The sequence below is a fragment of the Phyllobates terribilis genome, unplaced genomic scaffold, assembly GCF_046119375.1.
Source record: "Phyllobates terribilis strain yellow unplaced genomic scaffold, ASM4611937v1 Scaffold_7__3_contigs__length_470593459, whole genome shotgun sequence".
NCBI lineage: Eukaryota > Metazoa > Chordata > Amphibia > Anura > Dendrobatidae > Phyllobates > Phyllobates terribilis.
In genome coordinates, this window is record NW_027362767.1 from 320868942 (window position 1) to 320893671 (window position 24730).

Consider the following 24730-nt stretch of genomic DNA (forward strand, 5'->3'; position numbering starts at 1 on the left):
CTAGGGGATGTTATGATTATGCTACAAGCACTAAGGAAAGAAAGGAGATCTGTCCCTACAATAGAACTAAGCTAGATCCCTACGATGTAACGGGGAACCTGATCCTGAGATCAGACCCGCTAAAGTCCTCGGCTAGTCTGTACGAAGACCTATAGATGCAAGGGAGGGATCCCTACAAGAACTAGGGACTGGGATAAAGTTGTACACTTCCTAGCAGAAATTGTAGCAGTAAAAGACAAACACACAACATAGAACATAAAGGTCCGAAGACCTAGCTAAACTGACAGAGAAAGGTAACTAAGCACCAGGCTAGCTTAAGAGTAGAAAATACAATGAAGTCCAGCAAGGCCAGGAGAGCGGAGCAGGATTAAATAGGCAAAAAAGGTCATGTGACCAGCAAGATAGAAAAAACCTAACAGGAGAGTTCTAACAGGGGACACATTCAAAGTGTGCCCAATTTTTCGGACTGACTGACCTTAATTTCTTAAAGTAATGATGGCCACTAGTTTTTCTTTACTTAGCTGCTTTTTTCTTGCCATAATACAAATTCTAACAGTCTATTCAGTAGGACTATCAGCTGTGTATCCACCTGAGTTCTGCACAACACAACTGATGGTCCCAACCCCATTTATAAGGTAAGAAATCCCACTTATTAAACCTGACAGGGCACACCTGTGAAGTGAAAACCATTTCCGGTGACTACCTCTTGAAGCTCATCAAGAGAATGCCAAGAGTGTGCAAAGCAGTCATCAAAGCAAAAGGTGGCTACTTTGAAGAACCTAGAATATAAGACATATTTTCAGTTGTTTCACACTTTTTTGTTAATTATATAATTCCACATGTGTTAATTCATAGTTTTGATGCCTTCAGTGTGAATGTCCAATTTTCGAAGTCATGAAAATACAGAAAAATCTTTAAATGAGAAGGTGTGTCCAAACTTTTGGACTGTACTGTATGGGAAATCACTTCTGATGTTTTACCAGCATGATACGAATGGTAGATCCAATGTCAGTTATGTGAGAAACATAATTTACTATAAGAGGGGTTTTTTATCATTGATGGCTTATACTTATCATAAGCTGTCAATGTGCAATTAATGGAGGCTTAACACCAGGATCCCCAAACATCTAAAGAAGGTACCGCTACTCCCATCTATGGTTCCTGTCCTAAAGGCTTTAGGTGATTCTGCCAGCATAATAACATTAGTATTTATTATTGAATTTAGAAAAATCCTGAATTGAAAGAATTGTGTTACAAAGTTGGGAGAAACAATAATATTTTCTTCTGTTCATTGCACAACTATGTGTATGTAATTATACGCTTGTGTTGTACCATGTAGCAGTCAAAGAAGATTCCCAAGGTCTTGCTTAAATAACATTGTTACCCAGCAACCCAGGCTTAACGTACCGGTGTTGAGTGGTTCTCTCGGCATTTACACAGCAGGAGGCAACTTTTCTGATAATGATATTGAAATGACAAGTATCTGCAGGTTTTAAAGGGGACAAAATACATAAGAGTGGACGAGTAGTGTACTGTATTAGCTTTGAAATCATCAGGGGATACAAATGCATCTATAACCATTGATGTTGGTGGTTTTCATTTTTGTTTTTTAAACTAAATAGTACATTATTAGATTATTATTATTATTATTATTATTATTATTATTATTATTAAAGAAATCTGTTTCTTTCTTCTCCTGGACTGATCATTCATTTTCAAAATTCTCAATTCAAAGATAAAATCTGTATTCAGTTGGTGCTAATAAAGTTATATGGAAACTGTTGTTTAAGTTGAACTTTCAGTAGAATTTCTGTGGCTGCCACCTCCCCCTCCACTCTCCATAGAATTTTAACCCCTTTACCCCCGAGGGTGGTTTGTACGTTAATGACCGGGCCAATTTTTACAATTCTGACAACTGTCTTTTTATGAGGTAATTACTCTGGAACGCTTCAACGGATCCCCCTGATTCTGAGATTGTTTTACAATTTCTTTGATAACTCTTGCGTAAAAACGTAAATTTAGCGAAAATTTAGAAAATTTTGAAATTTCCAAAATTTTAATTTTTATGCCCTTAAATCAGAGAGATATCTCACACAAAAGAGTTAATAACATTTCTCACATGTCTACTTTACATCAGCACAATTTTGGAACCCAAATTTTTTTTTGCTAGGGAGCTATGAGGGTTAAAAGTTGACCAGCGATTTCTAAATTTTCCAACAAAATGTAAAAAAAATTTTTTAGGGATCACATCACATTTGAAGTGACTTTGAGGGGCCTTTATGACAGAAAATACCCAAAAGTGACACCATTCTAAAAACTGCACCCCTCGAGGTGCTCAAAACCACATTCAAGAAGTTTATTAACCCTTCAGGTGCTTCACAGAAATTTTTGGAATGTGCAAGAAAAAAATGAACATTTAACTTTTTTCACAAAAATTTTAATTTAGACCCCAATTTTTTATTTTTGCAAGGGTTACAGGAAAAAATGGACCCCAAAATTTGTTGTGCAATTTCTTCTGAGCACGCCAATACCCCATATGTGGGGGAAAAACACTGTTTGGGCGCACGGCAGGGTTCGGAAGGGAAGGAGCGCCATTTGACTTTTTGAATGTAAAATTTGCTTGAATAATTAGCGGACGCCATGTTGCGTTTGGAGAGCTCCTGATGTGCCTAAACAGTGGAAACCCCCCACAAGTGACACCATTTTGGAAACTAGACCCCTCAGGGAACTTATCTAGATGTGTGGTGAGCACCTTGAACCCCTATGTGCTTCACAGAAGTTTAGAACATTGAGCCGTAAAAATATCATTTTCACATTTTTACAACAAAAATGTTTTTCAGCCTCCAATTTTGCATTTTCATAAGGGTAACAGGAGAAATTGCACCATGCAATTTGTTGTGCAATTCCTCCTGAGCACGTTGATACCCCATATGTGTGGGAAAACCACTGTTTGGGTGCAAGGCAGGGCTCGGAAGGGAAGGAGCGCCATTTGACTTTTTGAATGTAACATTTGCTTGACTAATTAGCGGACGCCATGTTGCGTTTGGAGAGCCCCTGATGTGCCTAAACAGTGGAAACCCCCTACAAGTGACACCATTTTGGAAACTAGACCCCTCAAGGATTTTATCAAGGGGTATAGTGAACATTTTGAACCCAGAGGTACGACACAGAATTTGATAACATTAGGTCATCATATTGAATAAGTTGTCATTAGTCTTGAGCGCAAGTGCTCGCTACTTGAGTTTGCATCGGGTACTCAGGTATGCACCATGTATAGCAGGTGCTCAAGTGACATACTCGAGGCTCCGCCCGCATGTTTCACGGTTATTAAACACCCAAAAAAGAACAATATGCAGGGATCGCTTGTGCATCGCAAGCAATCCCCACGAGGTTTTTTTGGCTGTATAACAGCTGCAAAACATATGGGGAGGAGACTTGAGCATGTTACTCCAGTACCCGCGATACTTGGTGCATACCCTAGCACCCAATGCAAACTCAAGTAGCGAGCACTTGCGCTCACTAGTCGCCATATCATCGTCATTTTTTTTCTTTACTTTTGAAAAAAATCCCAATCCTAACCCTAGCACAACCCTAACCCTAACACAACCCTAACCCTAGAGTTTATTTTTTACGCCGTTCCTCATGCGGTATAAGTGATTAGACCACTTTATTCTTCGGGTCGGTGCGATTACAGAGATACCAGATTCATATCGGGTTTTTATGATTGACAGCTGTCACACACTAAAAGACGCTTTTTTTTGCAAAGACTAGTTTTTGCATCGCCATATTTTGAGAGCTATAATTTTTCCGTATTTTGGCCGACAGAGTCATGTGATGGCTTGTTTTTTTGCGGGAAAAGTTGGCGTTTTTATTGGTACCATTTTTGGGCATGTGACATTTTTTGATCACTTTCGATTCCGATTTTTGGGAGGAAGAATAAACAAAAAACAACAATTCCCGGAACTGTTCTTTTTTTTTTTATACCGTTCCGCGTGCTGTAAAATTGATAAGGCAGCGTTATTGTTCGGGTCAGTATGATTACAGCGGTACTACATTTATATATTTTTTAATGTTTTGGCACTTTTACACAATAAAAACTATTTTATAGAAAAAATATTTTTTGTATCACTTTATTCTGAGAGCTATAACTTTTTTATTTTTCGGCCGATGGAGCTGTATGATGGCTTGTTTTTTGCGAGACAAGATGACGTTTTCAACAGTACCATATTTATTTGCATTCGTCTTTTTGATCGCGTTTTATTGCATTTTTTGTTTGGCGGTATGATGATTAAGCATGTTTTTTTGCTTTTTTTTTTTTTTTCTTTTTACCGTGTTCACTAAAGGGGTTAACTAGTGGGACAGTTTTATAGGACAGTTCGTTCCGGACGCGCCGATACCATATATGGGTACTTTTATTTATTTTATTTTTTCCACAATAATATTTACTTATGGGTACAATATATTTTTATTTTTTGGATTATTTTTTTCATTTTTTTTTTATACTTTTACAATTTTTGTTTATTGATTTTTTTCACATTCTGATTCTTTTTTTACTTTTACACCTTGTCCCACTATGGGACTTTCACATTTTATTTTCAGATCGCCTGTATAGGATAGAGAGCAGCAGCAGCTCCCTGTGCTATACAGGCTGTCACTGCTGCAGAGGGAGAAGATACTTTGGTCATGCACTGCGCATGACCAAAGTATCTTCCTGCTGTCTGGTGACCCGGATGTTATCATGACGATATCGGATCATCATGGCAACATCCGGGAGCCGCGGCAGACAGCGCTGGATGCCGGCAGAAGAAGTGAGTAGTGGCGATCACCTCCCCTTGCCCCCGCAATGCAGCGATCGACTTCGATTGCACCATTGAGGGGGTTAATGTACAGGGAGAGGTGCAGGACCACTCCCTGCACATAGTACCAGGTGTCAACTGTGACAATCAGCTGACACCCGGCGGCGATCGCCCCGCACCGCTTGTGTGCGGGCGCAATCGCCATATGACCTAATAGTGCTTCATTGGTCCAATCGGCCCAGGTCACCATGACGTACTATAAGGTCAAACATCAGAAAGGGGTTAAAGGAACCTGAGAGCTCATACATGCTGCCAGATCCACATAGTTTAATAGCTTCCAGGGACTGAGTCGCACAGGAGACTAGTCGGAAACGCTTCTCCCGCCCACTGCCCAGGAGTGATAGGTCTCTTCCTGTGTGCATGTATATGGAGATACCTTTCAGTCATTGGCAACAGAAAGGGAGAAGCCATTGAGGACTCACCTGTCGAATTAGTTTCCCATGCGGCTCAGTCCCAAGTCTCTATTGAGCTATGTTTTTCCCCGAAACGACACAGAATTAAACATATACTGTATGGCTGAGATCATACAGAAATGGTATGATACATGCCGGCCATGGTTTCCTTTAAAAGCACCAACTGTCATCTCCTATCTCAGTATTGAGAAAATCTGTCTTCACGGAATATAGATTTTAAATGTTTTAAGCCAGCGGTGTCGGTACTCGCGTTCCCGGGGCTCATGTGAGGTTGTTATGTCATGTGAACTCTGCGCCCAATCATCGCCGGCTTCACTATCACCACATTCGGGCAAATCAAACATCAAGAAGTCAGAGAACACCCGTAGCCCTGTTGATGTTCAATACGTCCTTACTGACACCCTTAATTATTTGTCTTTGATCTCTGAATTCCATATTAGAGGTCTTATTTAGAACAGGATGGTATACAGGTCGGTTATTTAGGGGAACTATCTATATTCAAATGTTTTTCATTAATTCCTTATAGTATATGTGCAATTGGTTGTACTGTATTGTATTTAAATGATATACAGTTGAAACCAGAAGCTTACATGCACTATATAAAAAGACACATATGCATGTTTTTCTCAATATCGGACATGAAATCAGAATAAACCTTTCCCGTTTTAGGTCAGTTAGGATTACCATCATTTTTTATATTTGCCAAATGCCAGAATAATGAGAGAGAGAGAATGTTTTAAGACATTTTTATTACTTTTTTGGCTGTGCGTCCTTGCTCTTGCTATATGGGCAGGCTAAGTTATCTCCTCTCACGCAATCATGCACTCAACCTCTGTTATAAGCTGCAAAGTCAGCATAAATCACTCCCCAACATAGTCCATGCACCCCGGCTACACAACATGCTGCCACCTCCCATCAAAGACATGGGGTGATTAGTTCCTGAAATATACTGCTGTCTGACCATCAAAAGAGTCACACACTCTCTGAAAGGCTATCGATTCTTCAGAGCATACTAGGACCAAACTTATTAGCTTTAATATAAAAAATACTGTGCTTACAAGAAAAGATATAATAAAACGACACACAAGTATGCACAAAAGTTATAAAATAAAAAGGGAGAAAAAACAGAAATAACTAAATGTTATTCTTCTGTTTCCTTGAGGGAAGGAGAAATTAAATATGGATCACAATCAGCACAGGCCGACCCCCAAATGTGAACACCTTTTCATTGCGTAACCCATCTTTTTATATATCTGGTCATGGGCTCAGGTTTCCAGGTGGGCCTTGATTATAATATTAAAATTGCTGGTCTGTGACTGGATCGTGGGCTAATATAGGAGCAAGCACCTTGCATTTTAAATAATTTTTATATTTTCAACCACCTCCCTCCAGATAGTAACTAGGAAATGGCGATTCGCCCACATTTTGACACTCAGACTCACTAGGTCGAGGTGTCACGATTGACACCGTAAGTATTTTTTCTGGAGACCTCCCTTATGTTTCTTAGTTTCTGTAGTAAGAGTAAATAGAAGTCATGCTCTTTGTGTAGAGACAGTCCTGTGGATGGCAGACAAAATTATCTTGCTTTATTGATTTTATAATTTCCCCTACAATGATAATTACACTTTAACGAAAACTACTGCCCTCTTTTTACAGTTATGTTGTGCTGGCTCAGGAACTGAGTGGGTATTGACTGTTCGCTACAGCAGAACGTCAGCTGTATGTGATAGGTTCAGAGCTAGCACTAATTCTTGTAGCATCGGCGTCTCTGCCTCCTGCTCGGCAGAGACGCCGTCCTCCTTACCGCCGCGGTCCAGCTCCCGCGTCTTCTGGCCTCCCTGCAGCTGCTGCTGGTGCATGCAGCCTCCCCGGTCCTAGTGCTTAGGGCACGCGCGCGCTCCCTCCCTCTTAAAGGGGCTACGCGCGCCGTCCTAAAAAGTCCCCGGCCAATGGCCGGAGGATTTCTATAAAAAGCACCTCCTCAAATATGGAGGTGCCCGTGCAAGGATGTAGCTTTGTGTGTTATACAGTTATATGAAAAAGTTTGGGCACCCCTATTAATCTTAAGCTTAATGTTTTATAAAAATTGGTGTTTTTGCAACAGCTATTTCAGTTTGATATATGTAATAACTGTTGGACACAGTAATGTTTCTGCCTTGAAATGAGGTTTATTGTACTAACAGAAAATGTGCAATCTGCATTCAAACAAAATTTGACAGGTGCATAAGTATGGGCACCTCACCAGAAAAGTGACATTAATATTTAGTAGATCCTCCTTTTGCAAAAATAACAGTCTCTAGTCGCTTCCTGTAGCTTTTGATGATTTCCTGGATCCTGGATGAAGGTATTTTTGACCATTCCTCTTTACAAAACAATTCCAGTTCAGTTAAGTTTGATGGTCGCCGAGCATGGACAGCCCTCTTCAAATGATCCCACAGATGTTCAATGATATTCAGGTCTGGGGACTGGGATGGCCATTCCAGAACATAGTAATTGTTCCTCTGCATGAATGCCTGAGTAGATTTGGAGCGGTGTTTTGGATCATTGTCTTGCTGAAAGATCTATCCCCTGCGTAACTTCAACTTTGTCACTGATTCTTGAACATTATTGTCAATAATCTGCTGATACTGAGTGGAATCCATGCGTCCCTCAACTTTAACAAGATTCCCGGTGCCGGCATTGGCCGCACAGCCCCAAAGCATGATGGAACCTCCACCAAATTTTACTGTGGGTAGCAAGTGTTTTTCGTGGAATGCTGTGTTTTTTTGCCGCCATGCATAATGCCTTTTTGTATGACCAAACAACTCAAACTTGGTTTCATCAGTCCACAGGACCTTCTTCCAAAAATAAATTGGCTTCTCCAAATGTGCTTTTGCATACCTCAGCCGACTCTGTTTGTGGCGTGCTTGCAGAAACGGCTTCTTTCGCATCACTCTCCCATACAGCTTCTCCTTGTGCAAAGTGCGTTGTATAGTTGACCGATGCACAGTGACACCATCTGCAGCAAGTTGATGCTGCAGCTCTCTGGAGGTGGTCTCAGGATTGTCCTTGATCTCACAATTCTTCTTCTCTGCCTTTCTGATGTTTTTCTTGGCCTGCCACTTCTGGCCTTAACAAGAACTGTCACTGTGTCCTTCCATTTCCTTACTATGTTCCTCACAGTGGAAACTGACAGGTTAAATCTCTGAGACAGCTTTTTGTATCCTTCCCCTGAACAACTATGTTGAATAATCTTTGTTTTCAGATCATTTGACAGTTGTTTTGAGGAGCCCATGATGCCACTCTTCAGAGGAGATTCAAACAGGAGAACAACTTGCAAGTGGCCACTTTAAGTAGCTTTTCTCATGATTGCATACACCTGGCTATGAAGTTCAAAGCTCAATGAGGTTACAAAACCAAAAAAAGTGCTTTAGTAAGTCAATAAAAAGTAGGTAGGAGTATTTAAAACAAGAAAATGATAAGGGTGCCCATACTTATGCACCTGTCAAATTTTGCTTGAATGCAGATTGCACATTTTCTGTTAGTACAATAAACCTCATTTCAAGGCAGAAACATTACTGTGTCCAACAGTTATTACATATATCAAACTGAAATAGCTGTTGCAAAAACACCAATTTTTATAAAACATTAAGCTTAAGATTAATAGGGGTGCCCAAACTTTTTCATATAACTGTACTCTGCTTCAGACCTCAGGTCCCTCTGCTAGCCTGACTACCAGTCCAGCCCACCAGCCGGACTACAAGTCCTGACCGCCAGCCTGACTACAAGTCCAGCCCGCCAGCCTGTTTACAAGTCCAGCTCGCCAGCCTGTTTACAAGTCCAGCCCGCCAGCCTGACTACAAGTCCAGCCCGCCAGCCTGACTACAAGTCCAGTCCGCCATTCTGACTACAAGTCCAGTCTGCCAGCCTGACTACAAGTCCTGTCCGCCAGCTTGTATTCTCTCCAGCCCGCCAGTCTGTCCGCAGTCCAGTCCGCCAGTCTGTCTATGGGCTCTGTCTGTCTGCTTACCTAGAAGCACCTGCCTGTTACCTGCCGTACCTACCAGCCAGCCTACCTGGAGTCTCCTGCCTGTTTCCTGTCGTGTCTACCAGCCCGCCTACCTGGAGGCCCCTGCTCGTTACCTGCCGTTCCTGCCAGTCCGTCTGCCCGGATCACCCGTCAGCCTGCCTACCGTGCTCATCTGCTGTACCGGTCAGTCCCTGCCTTCTGACCCGTGGGAGTCACCTGCTCTCATAGAAGGTCGGTCCCCAGAGTATCACCTGGTCTTTCTGCTCGGTACTTCCCTGGTCACGGAGTCGATTGAGCCGCCGTACGACCTTGGTCGGTCCGAGTTGATACCTAGCTATGCCCCTCTGGTCCCCCCTTGCACCGCAGCACAGAGGTTCCACCACCCAGATCCGTAACAATTCTGACAGTTTAAATCTTTAGATGTCGCAGTCGATAGCGACTGCCACATCTATATGTTTGTCAAAGGTAGGATGCTCCCACTATACCTCCATCAGCCCAACACGATGCGATTGAGGAATGCCAATGTTTGCTATGCCAACCAGCTTACAATGTGAATATGACAGATAAAACGTATTATACAGTGTAATAAACAAATGATCAAATTGGTAAATGTTCAAGTTCCACAATGGGACTAAATAAAATAGTTTAAAAAAATGCTTTCGAAAAATTAAACATTTTTTAAAAATCCGTTGATTTTAATTGCAAAAGAAATCAAATAAAATGGTATAAAAAAGTATCGTATCCCAAAATGGTACAAATCAAAACTATATCTCATCCCACATAAAACAAGTTCTCATACTCCACCATTGACAAAATTAATAAAAAAGTTATGGCTCAGTACAACGAAAAATTATTTTTTTCTTACAACAAGGGATTTTATTGTGCAAAAGCAATAAAGAATAAAAAATATGCAATATTGATATCATGGTGTCCGTAACAACCCAAACTTTAACTTTATCATGTTGTTTATCCCGCCTGGTGAGTGTTGGAAAAAATAAATAGAAAACATTTACATAATAACTTGTCTTTTATTCGCCTTGCCTCCAAAACGTAATCAAAACCCATTAAAGGGGTTGTTTAGTACTTTTTATGGATGGTCTATCCTTGGGATAGGTCATGAATATCAGATTGGTGGTGGTGCGACATCTGGCACCTCTGTTGATCTGCTGTTCCTGATTCCGGTGTCCCGCTGTGCTCAGTTACAAAATTACCCAGCTCTGCCGACTTTATAGTGGCCAAGATCAATTCATCGCACTCTCTGGTTTTGAATATGCAAAATTCATTTATTTATACACACAAGAAATAGACAAACCAAAAGTGGAAGGCGACACTAATAGAAGACATTTCGGCCTATTTTGGCCTCACTCATTTCTGTCGCTATTGTTACTTGGTTTGTGTGCAAGTTAGGTTCAAGAGTGGAGGCAAAGGAAGATCCACAATTCTGGGGGGCTGTAATGTAGGGAGAATGTAATGAGAATCAACCCTGTGTTTTAGAGGCGAAGAAGCAGAAGGTGTGGCACAAATACCTTACATGGATCCCAGTAATGCGTGGGGTTGATCAAGCCATCTCATCAAAAGCGCTTCTGGGCTCTGCTGGGTACCAGTGTCCTGGTGCAGGAGTGGATAGAGCGGCGCTCCCGCGCCTTGCTGCTTATGCATGCATCCACTCCTGCACCAGGACAACGGTACTAAGCAGAGCCCAGGAGCGCTTTTGATGAGAAGGCTTGATCAACCCCATGCATCACTGGGATCCATGTAAGGAATTTGTGCCACACCTTCTGCTCCCTCGCCTCTAAAACACAGGATCGATTCTCATTACATTCTCCCTACATTACAGCCCCCCAGAATTGTGGATCTTCCTTTGCCTCCACTCTTGAACCTAACTTGCACACAAACCAAGTAACAATAGCGACAGAAATGAGTAAGGCCAAAATAGGCCGAAACGTCTTCTATTAGTGTCGCCTTCCACGTTTGGTTTGTCTATTTCTTGTGTGTAGAAATAAATTAATTTTGCATATTCAAAACCAGAGAGTGCGATGAATTGATCTTGGACTGTTATAGGGCAATACTTGCCCTTTGCATCAGCACCTCGCCTCCGACAGAGTGCACGCCAATTATCTCTTGAATTGCTTGACTTTATAGTGGCTACAGGCGGTTATTGCACATCCATCCCTATTCATTTCTAGAAGGATGGATCTTCAATGCCCCATTGCAGCCACTATCCAGTTGGCATAGCTGTGTTATTCTGCTCCACAACTGATCACTTCTGGCCACGAACGGCACCAAGATCAGCTGATCGGCGGGGGGTGCATTTCAAATGCTTTCAAATGTTATTATTTGATTGATTTATTACAAAATTTGCAATGGTCTTTGATTTTGATTGCATCTGTAATTTACATAATAATAGTATATTTTCACTAGTCAGTTCCTTCCTTCTTGTAGCTCCAGAGATCATGGCAATCATAGGAACATCAAATTCCTTTAAATTGCTCCGCATGAGCGCAGACTTAAGTTTTTGTCTGGAAACTCCATGGTATGAGCTGCTATCAAACAAAGGATGCTGTGCCGAGGTTGATGCTCTAGAATCAGATGCTTGTCATTCAGTTAGTGAATATCTTGGGGATTTGTGGATACTTCAATTCACCATTTTGAAATCAGAGCTTACAACAAATAAAATCATTGACCTTACAATTATAATTTCACAAATTGTCACCAAACCCATTTGTAACATTTCTTCCCTGTCTAAACCACCAGTAGAGGAGGAAGGAATCCTGTGCTCTGTATTGTATCTATAATGATCTACTAAGGATCAATATTGAAAATATTCCTGCTTCTACAGTAAAGTAAGACTTCCTGCTGTCTGCAACATAATGATTGTCAAAGTAATGCAAGTGAGGGGAAAGGGAGAGTCAGCTCACCAGAGATGTGGAAACTTGAAGCAGGTGTTGATTCCGCACGGAGTAGTCTGGGATCCGACTAGATATCACATGGTAAAAAGAAGTAGAAAATCCAGCTGAAAAATATAATTAAAATCCTTGTTTATTAGAAAAATTAAAAAAATGTAATGGCACTACATGTCCAGCGGGCACACTGACCAACCGACACGTTTCAGCTTATGAAGCCTTACTCACCATGAGTAAGGCTTCATAAACTGAAGCGCGTCGGTCGGTCAGTGTGCCCGCTGGACATGTAGTACCATTACATTTTTTAAATTTTTCTAATAAACAAGGATTTTAATTATATTTTTCCAATGATTGTCAAAGATCTCCTCAAAGCATCTAGAGGCATAAATTTTATATTTGCAGTAGGTGAAAGTGCATTTATCGCCCGCCGTACATGACACACTTTTATTCACTAGAAGGAGATACAACCTAGCAAAAAAGAGAACAGCCGGATTTTAAGCAGAGATGAGGCAATCTTTAAAAATTGTCATCTCTCTTTCATCTCTGCACAATTTTGCAGTTTAGGTGATGCAGCACATCATATTTCAGGTTTGCTGGGACCCCCACCTATCCCAAGCATAGGGCTCAGAAATGCCCTATTGGGGGGCCAAAAGGTCAAATCAATTGCCTATATTTTGGATAATTGAATTAAATTTTGGAAATAAATCTGTAAAGTAAAAATTCCTAATCAAAATTCTGTGCTGATTACATTTTTAACAGAAAATAAAATTTGATCACTATAAAGCTATTACACAGCTAAAAATCTTTAGTATAAATTTACAATAGCGACATAACTTAAGGTTCTGTCTGCCTAAAGCTATTACTAGAGGGAGCTTCACATTAATTTACATGGTCTTATCACTGAACTCAACGCATGTATTTAGTAAGCTGCATTGCTCCCTCTAGTGGTGGCCATACGAAGCCATATTGTTAAATATTCAATCTGCTTATGCAGGGAATTTGAGGTTGTGTCAGAAAAACATAGTCCTATAATTACCAACATTGTTTAAACGGGTATTTCAGGGCAACTCACTTTTGTGTCGCACTTTAATGAAAAGGACAAATGCATGATACCTGTCAATTGTGCCTGTAAATATCTATGGACATAATGCCACCAGTGCGGCTTACCTCCTGATGCGAAAGTGGTACCGAAATACCTTTTAAGAAATTAAGTAGCACAGAATTTTTAACCTATTTAGAAAAAAATAACTGTCTATTTAAGAGTGGACATTTACTTTATGCCATATTAAACTGGTAATTGACTATGTGCAGTGTCAGACTGGGGTGCCAGGGGCCCACCAATAACCAACTCCAGGGCCCCACTTTTCAGCTACATGCAAATATGACATTATCCAGAATCACAAATTTATATAACAATGAACTGGATAGATTGTTACATGAATAAGATGCTGCCTTTGTCTGTACATAGTGATTCAAGAATATTGTGCTAAGTACTGCTTATATAAGAGGGTGGTGGCCCACCGAAGGATTCTCCTGTTCTCCTGTGGGCCAGTCCAAGCCTGATTATGTGTAAGAAAAAAAATAACATTCCAGATAAATGTACAGAGATGTGCTATAGCAAATACTGTTTTAAAATATTGCTCGAGTTACATTTTTACCAGCATTACAATACAGCACATATTTAATTGCAGAGGACCCACAAATAATTTCTAATAAATTAGTAAGTAACCATCCATCACAGGTCAATTTTAGAGCTTTAATCAGATTTCATGCTTGTTTCTGTAGCTCAGAATACCTTCCAGCTGTTTTGCTTATGTCTTTGGTGGTCTCTACATTTATCAGGCAATGTGTAGATAATTATAGTATGTTATAATGATAAACTTATCATTCACATTATTACTATTTTCATTAGTATTCATTAAAATGATTTTCCCACAAAGTTAATTTTAATCAACATTTTACTCAATAGATCTTTCAATAATAATTTCCACAATTGGATGTTTTTAAATAAAATGTTCCTGTGCTGAGATAATCTTATAAATGTTCCCCTGCTGTGTACTGTGTAATGGCTGTATCTGACCGTACAGGAACATGGTCTGATCCTGGTCATGTCCCAGGATCGTTCCTTCCTTCCCATTCCACATCTCCCGGGCAGGAGAGGAAGCAAAATAGTATACAGACATTACAGCACGGGATCACTGCTGATTATTTCTTTGAGGTAAAACATTGCTTAAAAACAGGCAGTGAAATGTTTTACCTCACAGAAAGAATCAGCTGCAATCCCATGATGTCCTGTCTGTATACTTTTTCGCTTCCACCCCTGCCCAGGAGCTTAAAATGTCAAGAGAAGGATCAAGCTATAACACACTATGAACCAACAAATCAATCAATACAATAGGAGAAGGGAGCACATAACTGAGCTGTAGTGAGGAGTTTCATAAGTCTAGCATCTGGTATTACCTAGGAGTAATCTGGTCCAGTTGAGCAGTATATGCATACTTGCAGTAATAGTCCAAGCTTTGGCAGCGATACGATTATGGCTGCTTGTTGCATTGTATTAATGTTTGTGAAAGGTTGAGAAAATCCCAACCCCGTCTTTTAGCAAGGGGAAGATAAGTGAAGATTGGCCAAGAGGAAAAAAAGACTCTTTTTAGTGGTGGTTAAGAGCATGCCATGGGATGCTGTATGGTGCCAAGCTCTAGGCCACTGGTGGACGCCATGTGCACTATGGGAAGCAGATCTTGCTGTTTGACAATGTTCCTGCTGATGTCCAGTATCAGTGTGCACGTGTGAGGCTTTACAGGCACATCACTTGAATGGGGAGAGCATGTAGGAGGAGAATGGCACAGCAGACAGGCAAGAAGCCTATTCTCTCTCTGAACACTGATCATAGAGATAAATGCAAGGAAGAAATAGAGAGTACTATGCAGATGAAATTGTACAGCTGAGGGAGTAAAAAATGCAATAGATGAAAATATTACAAAACTTTTTTTTTTAAGAAAGCCTTGAATGATGTCCTTGTTGGCAGTGCCATGTATGGTCTACTTTTGCATTAGCATTAAATTGACCTTTATATACCAGGGTCCATGTGATTGCTCCTCTGCACCCTCTGTTGGTACGCTCCTGCTACCAGTCTTTGCTCTCCATAATTAGTTCATTATTTTTGCTAACAAGCTTCACCTTCTTATGTCACATTCTTCTAAAAATGTGTCTAAATTTTCATATGAGGTGGAAAAGCAGTTCATACTGCATTAATTAGCACTTTTTGGTTACTATATTATAAATAGGCTGTGTTGTGTAGATGGGGCCACTGCCACATTTCTGCTAAATTCTGTGATTTATTGTTAGATTTCATTGTTGACCTTGGAAAACACATCTTGTTCTTCCTGCCTGCACAGCATTAAATGTTAATATTAATATTAAATTACATTTATATAATTGTTATCCAAATTATCTCTGCCATTATATTTCGCTTGTACTGTACAAAAATGTCTTGCGTTCATGTTTCCTCATTCACCTTTTATCTTACAGTAAAATAAAGAAAATGGGAATAGAGACAAATGTCTTGAATGTAATTTTTTCTACCGACTTACCAAGTAGACACTACAGAAAATCTGTCTTTTTGCTACCAATTGTTATGGATTCAAGAAGGTATTTTAGCTCCATGACACTTCTATCAATTATAATCTGGTCACTTGGATCTCTCTTATTCTATTGTGTGAAGATTGAAAAATCAATAAACAATAGGCAAAAGGAGGTCACCCACACAGCATAGCATAGCTATTGAGTACATCAGTGTACATTGCCAGGGATATATAGTAAATATATTAACGTGAACTATTTTATTGCACCTGACTCCCAACGGACTCTCTACCACACAGGAAGACCCAGTATTGTACAGGGGGTATGGAAAGTATTCAGACCCCTTTAAATTTTTCACTCTTTGTTTCATTGCAGCCATTTGGTAAATTCTAAAAAGTTCATTTTTTTCTCATTAGAGTACACTCTGCACCCCATCTTGACTGAAAAAAAACAGAAATGTAGAAATTTTTGCAAATTTATTAAAAATAAAAAACTGAAGTATCACCTGGTCATAAGTATTCAGACCCTTTGCTCAGTATTGAGTAGAAGCACCCTTTTGAGCTAGTACAGCCATGAGTCGTCTTGGGAATGAGGCAACAAGTTTTTCACACCTGGATTTGGGGATCCTCTGCCATTCTTCCTTGCAGATCCTCTCCAGTTCAGTCAGGTTGGATGGTGAACGTTGGTGGACAGCCATTTTCAGGTCTCTCCAGAGATGCTAAATTGGGTTTAGGTCAGGGCTCTGGCTGGGCCAGTCAAGGATGGTCACAGAGTTGTTCTGAAGCCACTCCTTTGTTATTTTAGCTGTGTGCTTAGGGTCATTGTCTTGTTGGAAAGTGAGCCTTTGGCCAAGTCTGAGGTTCAGAGCACTCTGGAAGAGGTTTTCATCCAGGATATCTCTGTACTTGGCCACATTCATGTTTCATTCAATTGCAACCAGTCATCCTGTCCCTGCAGTTGAAAAATACCCCCATAACATGATGCTGCCACCACCATGTTTCACTGTTGGGATTGTATTGGGCAGGTGATAAGCAGTGCCTGGTTTTCTCCACACATACCGCTTAGAATTATCACCAAAAAGTTCTATCTTCGTCTCATCAGACCAGAGAATCTTATTTATCATAGTCTGGGAATCCTTCATGTGCTTTTGAGCAAACTCTATGCGGCCTTTCATATGTCTTGTACTGAGGAGAGGCTTCCATCGGGCCACTCTGCCATAAAGGCCCGACTGATGGAGGGCTGCAGTGATAGTTGACTTCGTGGAATTTTCTCCCATCTTCCTACTGCATCTCTGGAGCTCAGCCACAGTGATCTTGGGGTTCTTCTTTACCTCTCTCACAAAGCTCTTCTCCCACAGTTGCTCAATTTGGCTGGACGGCCAGGTCTAGGAAAACTTCTGGTGGTCCCAAACTTCTTCCATTTAAGGATAATGGAAGCCACTGTGCTCTTAGGAACCTTGAGTAATGCAGAAAATCTTTTGTAACCTTGATCAGATCTGTGCCTTGCTACAATTCTGTCTCTGAGCTCCTTGGGCAGTTCCTTTGAGCTCATGATTCTCATTTGGTCTGACATGCACTATGAGCTGTGAGGTCTTATATAGACAGGTGTGTGCCTTTCCAAATCAAGTCCTATCAGTTTAATTAAACCATGAAGGAGAAGAACCATCTCAAGGATGATCACAAGGAAATGGACAGCATGTGACTTAAATATGAGTGTCTGAGCAAAGGGTCTGAATACCTATAAAAATGTGATATTTCAGTTTTTCTTTTTTAATAAATTTGCAAAAATTTCTACATTTGTTTTTTCTCATTCAAGATGGGGTGCAGAGTGTACTTTAATGAGAAAAAAATGAACTTTATAGAATTTACCATATGGCTGCAATGAACCAAAGAGTGAAAAATTTAAAGGGGTCTAAATACTTTCCGTACCCACTGTATATAGCCTGTAGAAGTAGGGGTGGGGAGAATCATTACTGCTTTTGCATTAGGATGCAACTGTGTGAAATTCAGGGGCGGAACTACCGCCCGTGCAGCCGGTTCATTGAACGGGGGCCCCGAGGGAGAGGGGGCCCCTCCAGCCTCAGCAGGGCCGCCATCAGGGCATGACTGCCCTGACTCCAGTATGGGGCCCGGCCGGTAGGGGCCCCCTCGGAGCCCCGTTGGGGGCCCCCCTCTTATGCATCTCTCGCCTCATGGGGCCCCTGGCCCCATGCTAAGCGCCGGGTCCGGGACATCTCAGCGCTGTGCTGCGCTGCCGTGGCAGCGCCTTCAAGATTCCCCTGACTTCCGGTCATGTGACGGTGCCGTCACATGGCCGGAAGTCAGGAGAACCTGGTGTCAGCGATTTGGACGAGCGCCAGGATTCTGCAGGGATCGCATGGGGGTAAGTATAACAAGTTTTATTTTTTTAAAAATACAATTAACTAGGAGTGGGGGGAATGGGAGATGCACATGTGTGTGTGTGGGGGGGGAATTGGGAGATGCACATGTGTGTGTGGGGGGGGGGGGAATTGGGAGATGCACATGTGTGTGTGGGGGGGGGGGAATTGGGAGATGCACATGTGTGGGGGGGGGGAATTGGGAGATGCATATGTGTGGGGGGGGATTGGGAGATGCACATGTGTGTGGGGGGGGGGATTGGGAGATGCACATGTGTGGGGGGGGGAATTGGGAGATGCACATGTGTGGTGGGGGATTGGGAGATGCACATGTGTGTGGGGGGGAATTGGGAGATACACATGTGTGGGGGGGGGGAATTGGGAGATGCACATGTGTGGGGGGGGGATTGGGAGATGCACATGTGTGTGGGGGGGAATGGGAGATGCACATGTGTGTGGGGGGGGGAATGGGAGATGCACATGTGTGGGGGGGAGATGGGAGATGCACATGTGTGTGGGGGGGAATGGGAGATGCACATGTGTGTGGGGGGGAATGGGAGATGCACATGTGTGTGGGGGGGAATGGGAGATGCACATGTGTGTGGGGGGGAAATGGGAGATGCACATGTGTGTGTGGGGGGGAAATGGGAGATGCACATGTGTGTGGGGGGGGGGGAATGGGAGATGCACATGTGTGGGGGGGAAATGGGAGATGCACATGTGTGGGGGGGGGAATTGGGAGATGCACATGTGTGGTGGGGGATTGGGAGATGCACATGTGTGTGGGGGGGAATTGGGAGATACACATGTGTGGGGGGGGGGAATTGGGAGATGCACATGTGTGGGGGGGGGATTGGGAGATGCACATGTGTGTGGGGGGGAATGGGAGATGCACATGTGTGTGGGGGGGAATGGGAGATGCACATGTGTGGGGGGGAGATGGGAGATGCACATGTGTGTGGGGGGAATGGGAGATGCACATGTGTGTGGGGGGGAATGGGAGATGCACATGTGTGGGGGGGAGATGGGAGATGCACATGTGTGTGGGGGGGAATGGGAGATGCACATGTGTGTGGGGGGGAATGGGAGATGCACATGTGTGTGGGGGGGAATGGGAGATGCACATGTGTGTGTGTGGGGGGGGGGAATTGGGAGATGCACATGTGTGTGTGGGGGGGGGAATTGGGAGATGCACATGTGTGTGTGTGGGGGGGGAATTGGGAGATGCACATGTGTGGGGGGGGGGAATTGGGAGATGCATATGTGTGGGGGGGGGATTGGGAGATGCACATGTGTGTGGGGGGGGGAATTGGGAGATGCACATGTGTGGGGGGGGGAATTGGGAGATGCACATGTGTGGTGGGGGATTGGGAGATGCACATGTGTGTGGGGGGGAATTGGGAGATACACATGTGTGGGGGGGGGGAATTGGGAGATGCACATGTGTGGGGGGGGGATTGGGAGATGCACATGTGTGTGGGGGGGAATGGGAGATGCACATGTGTGTGGGGGGGGGAATGGGAGATGCACATGTGTGGGGGGGAGATGGGAGATGCACATGTGTGTGGGGGGGAATGGGAGATGCACATGTGTGTGGGGGGGAATGGGAGATGCACATGTGTGTGGGGGGGAATGGGAGATGCACATGTGTGTGGGGGGGAAATGGGAGATGCACATGTGTGTGTGGGGGGGAAATGGGAGATGCACATGTGTGTGGGGGGGGGGAATGGGAGATGCACATGTGTGGGGGGGAAATGGGAGATGCACATGTGTGTGTGTGGGGGGGGAATGGGAGATGCACATGTGTGTGGGGGGGGGGGAATGGGAGATGCACGTGTGTGGGGGGGGGAATGGGAGATGCACATGTGTGGGGGGGGAATGGGAGATGCACATGTGTGGGGGAGGGGGATGAGAGAGGTGCACATGTGGGGGAGGGGGATGAGAGAGGTGCACATGTGGGGGTGAGAGAGGTGCTCGTGGGGGGATGAGAGATGCACATGGGGGGATGAGAGAGGGGCACATGTGGGGGAGGGGGATGAGAGATGTGCACATGGGGGGTGGTGAGAGATGTGCACATGGGGGGTGGTGAGAGATGTGCACATGGGGGGGGTTGAGAGCTGCACATGGGGGGGGGTTTGAGAGCTGCACATGGGGGAATTGGGAGAAAATGAGCTGTACATGGGGGAATTGGGAGTAGGGGGATAATGAGCTGCACATAATGAATGTGGGGTGGGGGAGAGTAAATGATAAATGATGATGGGTGGGGAGAGCACGGACATGATATAATGAATTGGGGCAGGGGGTTGCATGTAAATAATGAATGCGGGGAGCAGGAAGTATAGAGTAGGGGGCGTTGCGGATGCAGGAGTGTAACTGGTAACAAATTGGCGGAAAGAGTAGAGGTTCTAATTAAATTATATATTGAGTGCCTATTTACAGTTAATGGGGGCACCGTGGTGGATTACAATTTATATTTGGAATGGTAGGTGGCATAATAACTAACCATATATTGATGGTGGATGCACGTCTGTATTCAGCTGCGTAATGTAGAAGTTGGGGAATGTGCTCTAGATAACTGTGTTATTTTATGCAGAGATGAGTCCTGGCTGGAAGACGTGATGGCGGTCTGTGCTGGATGAAGGAGAAAAGCGTAGCTGAAGGACTTCACCTAGAGACGTCACCAGTGAGTCAGTGTATTACATGTACACTTACACTATATACTATGTACCGGGCTCCTGTGTATAATGTCACTGGTGATCACTGTATTACCTGTACACTATATACAGAGCTCCTGTGTATAATGTCACTGGTGATCACTGTATTACCTGTACACTGACACTATATACAGAGCTCCTGTGTATAATGTCACTGGTGATCACTAGATTACCTGGACACTTACATTATACATACCATGTATAGAGCTCCCGTGTATAATGACACTTATGGTAATATTAGTAATGTGGTGGTAATATTAGTAATGTGGTGGTAATATGTGGTCTGGTCATGGTGTGGCAGTTTTTCTCCCTTCTGTGTGGTATTATTCGGTCACTATGTTGTGGTAATATGTGGTCTGGTCATGGTGTGGCGGTATTCCCTGTATGTGGTATTATTGGTCATTTTAAAAAAAAATGTATATGACACATTCCCTTAAAGAAAACTAAATAAACATATATCTAAAAAGAGTATTGCATATTTTAAGAAAATTTTAATAGGTTAGAGTAGGGCCCGGCCAGAAGAGTCTACCTTATCGTGGTGGCGGCTTTAAAAATCTTTTGGCCAAAACAAAAGCTGATGGCTATGTATGTGGCGCCGTCACATGGCCGAACGTCAGGAGAACGTGGTGGCAGCGACGTGGACGAGCGCCAGGATTCTGCAGGGATCGCATGGGGGTAAGTATAACAAGTTTTATTTTTTTAAATACAATTAATTAACTAGGAGTGGGGGGAATCAGAGATGCACATGGGGGGGGGGGGGTGAGAGATGCACATGGGGGGGGGTGAGAGATGCACATGGGGGGGGGTGAGAGATGCACATGGGGGGGGATGAGAGATGCACATGGGGGGGGGGGTGAGAGATGCACATGGGGGGGGTGAGAGATGCACATGGGGGGGGTGAGAGATGCACATGGGGGGGTGAGAGATGCACATGGGGGGGTGAGAGATGCACATGGGGGGGTGAGAGATGCACATGGGGGGGTGAGAGATGCACATGGGGGGGTGAGAGATGCACATGGGGGGGTGAGAGATGCACATGGGGGGGATGAGAGATGCACATGGGGGGGATGAGAGATGCACATGGGGGGGGATGAGAGATGCACATGGGGGGGGATGAGAGATGCACATGGGGGGGATGAGAGATGCACATGGGGGGGATGAGAGATGCACATGGGGGGGTGAGAGATGCACATGGGGGGGGGTGAGAGATGCACGGGGGGGGGTGAGAGATGCACGGGGGGGGTGAGAGATGCACGGGGGGGGTGAGAGATGCACGGGGGGGTGAGAGATGCACGGGGGGGTGAGAGATGCACGGGGGGGGTGAGAGATGCACGGGGGGGTGAGAGATGCACGGGGGGGGTGAGAGATGCACGGGGGGGGTGAGAGATGCACGGGGGGGGGTGAGAGATGCACGGGGGGGGGTGAGAGATGCACGGGGGGGTGAGAGATGCACGGGGGGGGTGAGAGATGCACGGGGGGGGTGAGAGATGCACGGGGGTGGGGGTGAGAGATGCACGGGGGGATGAGAGATGCACGGGGGGTGAGCTGCACATGGGATGAGAGCTGCACATGGGGGGGTTATGTTTACATAACTTTGTTGCCTTATGAAGGGCAGGGGGGGGCCCCCAAAAATTTCTTGCACAGGGGCCCACTACAGTCTGTGTCCGCCCCTGGTGAAATTACTATAGAATGAGTGACTGTCCACAAAGTATTATTCTCATTCATAAATAAATATCTATTATCTATACAGGGGACAAACTAAAGGTTCTATAAATGAGGTTTTATTTTTCCAACATAGAAATAGAAAGCAGGATGAACTGCGAACAACTCACCAATGCAACATACTGTAACAATCTGTTTGAAATTAGAGTCCCTGGACAATTGTAACCCCCTGGGAATTGGAGTCACTGGGCAACAATCAGCCGCGGGTATTTGGGGATCCTGGAAAGGAAATGGAGAAATGAAGTGCATCTAGTGTGGGAAATATCCAAGCAACAAAGGGACACAATATTATCATTCAAAAAACCCAAGAGCTTTGATTCATAAAGTGCAAACAGCTGAATAAGTGTGTTCTGCGATCATGCTTCTTTAGTTTTCTTGTTTTTTTGCTGAAATTTCCCGAAATCACTGTAAAAATACACCATTTTGGACACTATTTTCGAAACTCATAGCAAAAACTCAGTGCGTTTGCATCATCTCAATGTACACTGAGGCTTCACTGTGGTTGGTTTTGATGCAGATCAGGAAAGAATACAAATTTTTAAAAAAACTCCTTCTTTTACAATTGATTTGTCTGACTCTTTATCGATGCATTGAAAACTGCAGCAACAATGTTATTGTGGTCATCACTTACTTGATATAATTGTCACAAAGCCAGACTTTGCAAACACTCATTATGATGTTATCATATGTATATACACATACGTGTATTTTCAGGCTTTACTTCTTTTTTTTTAACTTGTTCTGTTCCCCTCTAATTTGAAATAATACATCTATTCCCCTTTTAGGAGAACTTTGTGCTAAGCATAAAAATAGAATTGTGTGTATAGAAATAGAAGAAAGATTTGTAAACAAAAATGTGCAGAATGATGACAACGACACTGTATAACATTCTGTCATATTCTTTCTGCGGTCAGTTCACAGCTTTTGTCTCTGTGGAGGAGCGGAGCCTCTCTGCCTGTGTGTGGGAAGTGTTCCCAAAAAAGATAACAGAAGTGGTTGTCATGATGTGACCAAGCTTCACACAGCTTGAGCCTGTCAGAGGGCGTAAAGACTCAAAGAGTTCCAGATTGTCACAGAACCTGGATCTCAGATAGCATGAGGGGTAGAAGGTGGGGGAGTTACTAAATACACAATCTTAAAACATCCGAGAACATTTACAGTTTTTTGACCCATCCAGATGTTTTCTATTATTGCATATTAGTCAGTCTGCACTTAGAATAAACACAAAACAAATGGAAAAAAAAACAGTTCCAGAATTATTACAGCCTGCCATCTCAATGTAGCAGAGCTGGAGCCATAGTGGGAACCATGGAAAGGTAAGGATGAGGTTGGTTAATTATTTTACTTTTATTGCAGGAGACATGGGATTCAGCTGGAATGGGAGTAATGGTAAGTAGAGTTTAATTTAGAATATTAAAGTATAGTGTGTTTATTTCAATTAAAAGATTTTATTCTGGGTGTTGGTGTTTTTTTTCACTTTCACTATGGGGTTAGTAATGGGGGTGTCTTATAGACGCCTCTCCATTACTAACCTGGGCTTGATGTCAGCTGGCATTATAAGCTGACATCAACCCCAGCCCTATTACCCCCTGCCACCGCTACAGGGCAGTGGGAAGAGTGAGGCTAAGTACCAGAATTGACACATCCTATGGATGCATCATTTCTGGGGCGGCTGACGGCTGGTGTTTCTAGCCTGGGAGGGGGCCAATATTCATGGCACCCTTCCTGGGCTATTAATATCAGCCCCAGTTGTCTGCCTAGCCTTTGCTAGCTATTAAAAGAGGGGTATCTCAGGTCATTTTTTTTGGGTCCCCCATTTTAATAGCTAGTAAAGGCTAGGTATTCAGCTGGGGGCTGATATTAGTAGCCTGGGAAGCTCCGTGGGTATTAGCTCCTTCCCAGGCTTCAAACATCTGCCCCAGCCGTCTGCTTAACCTCCACTAGAGACTAGAATTACGGGGAACCCCACGCCAATTTTTTTTTAAAATAAATCCTTTATTTTAACACTAAATGACAAGTACAGTAACCAACACTGTCACTGTACTTATTATATATGTGACTGACATGTTTCTAGCTAGCCAATATATGTGTGATGCTCTATTCTTTCTGTTGTAAATTGTCGGGTACCGATGTATGCCGCTGGTGAATTGCCGG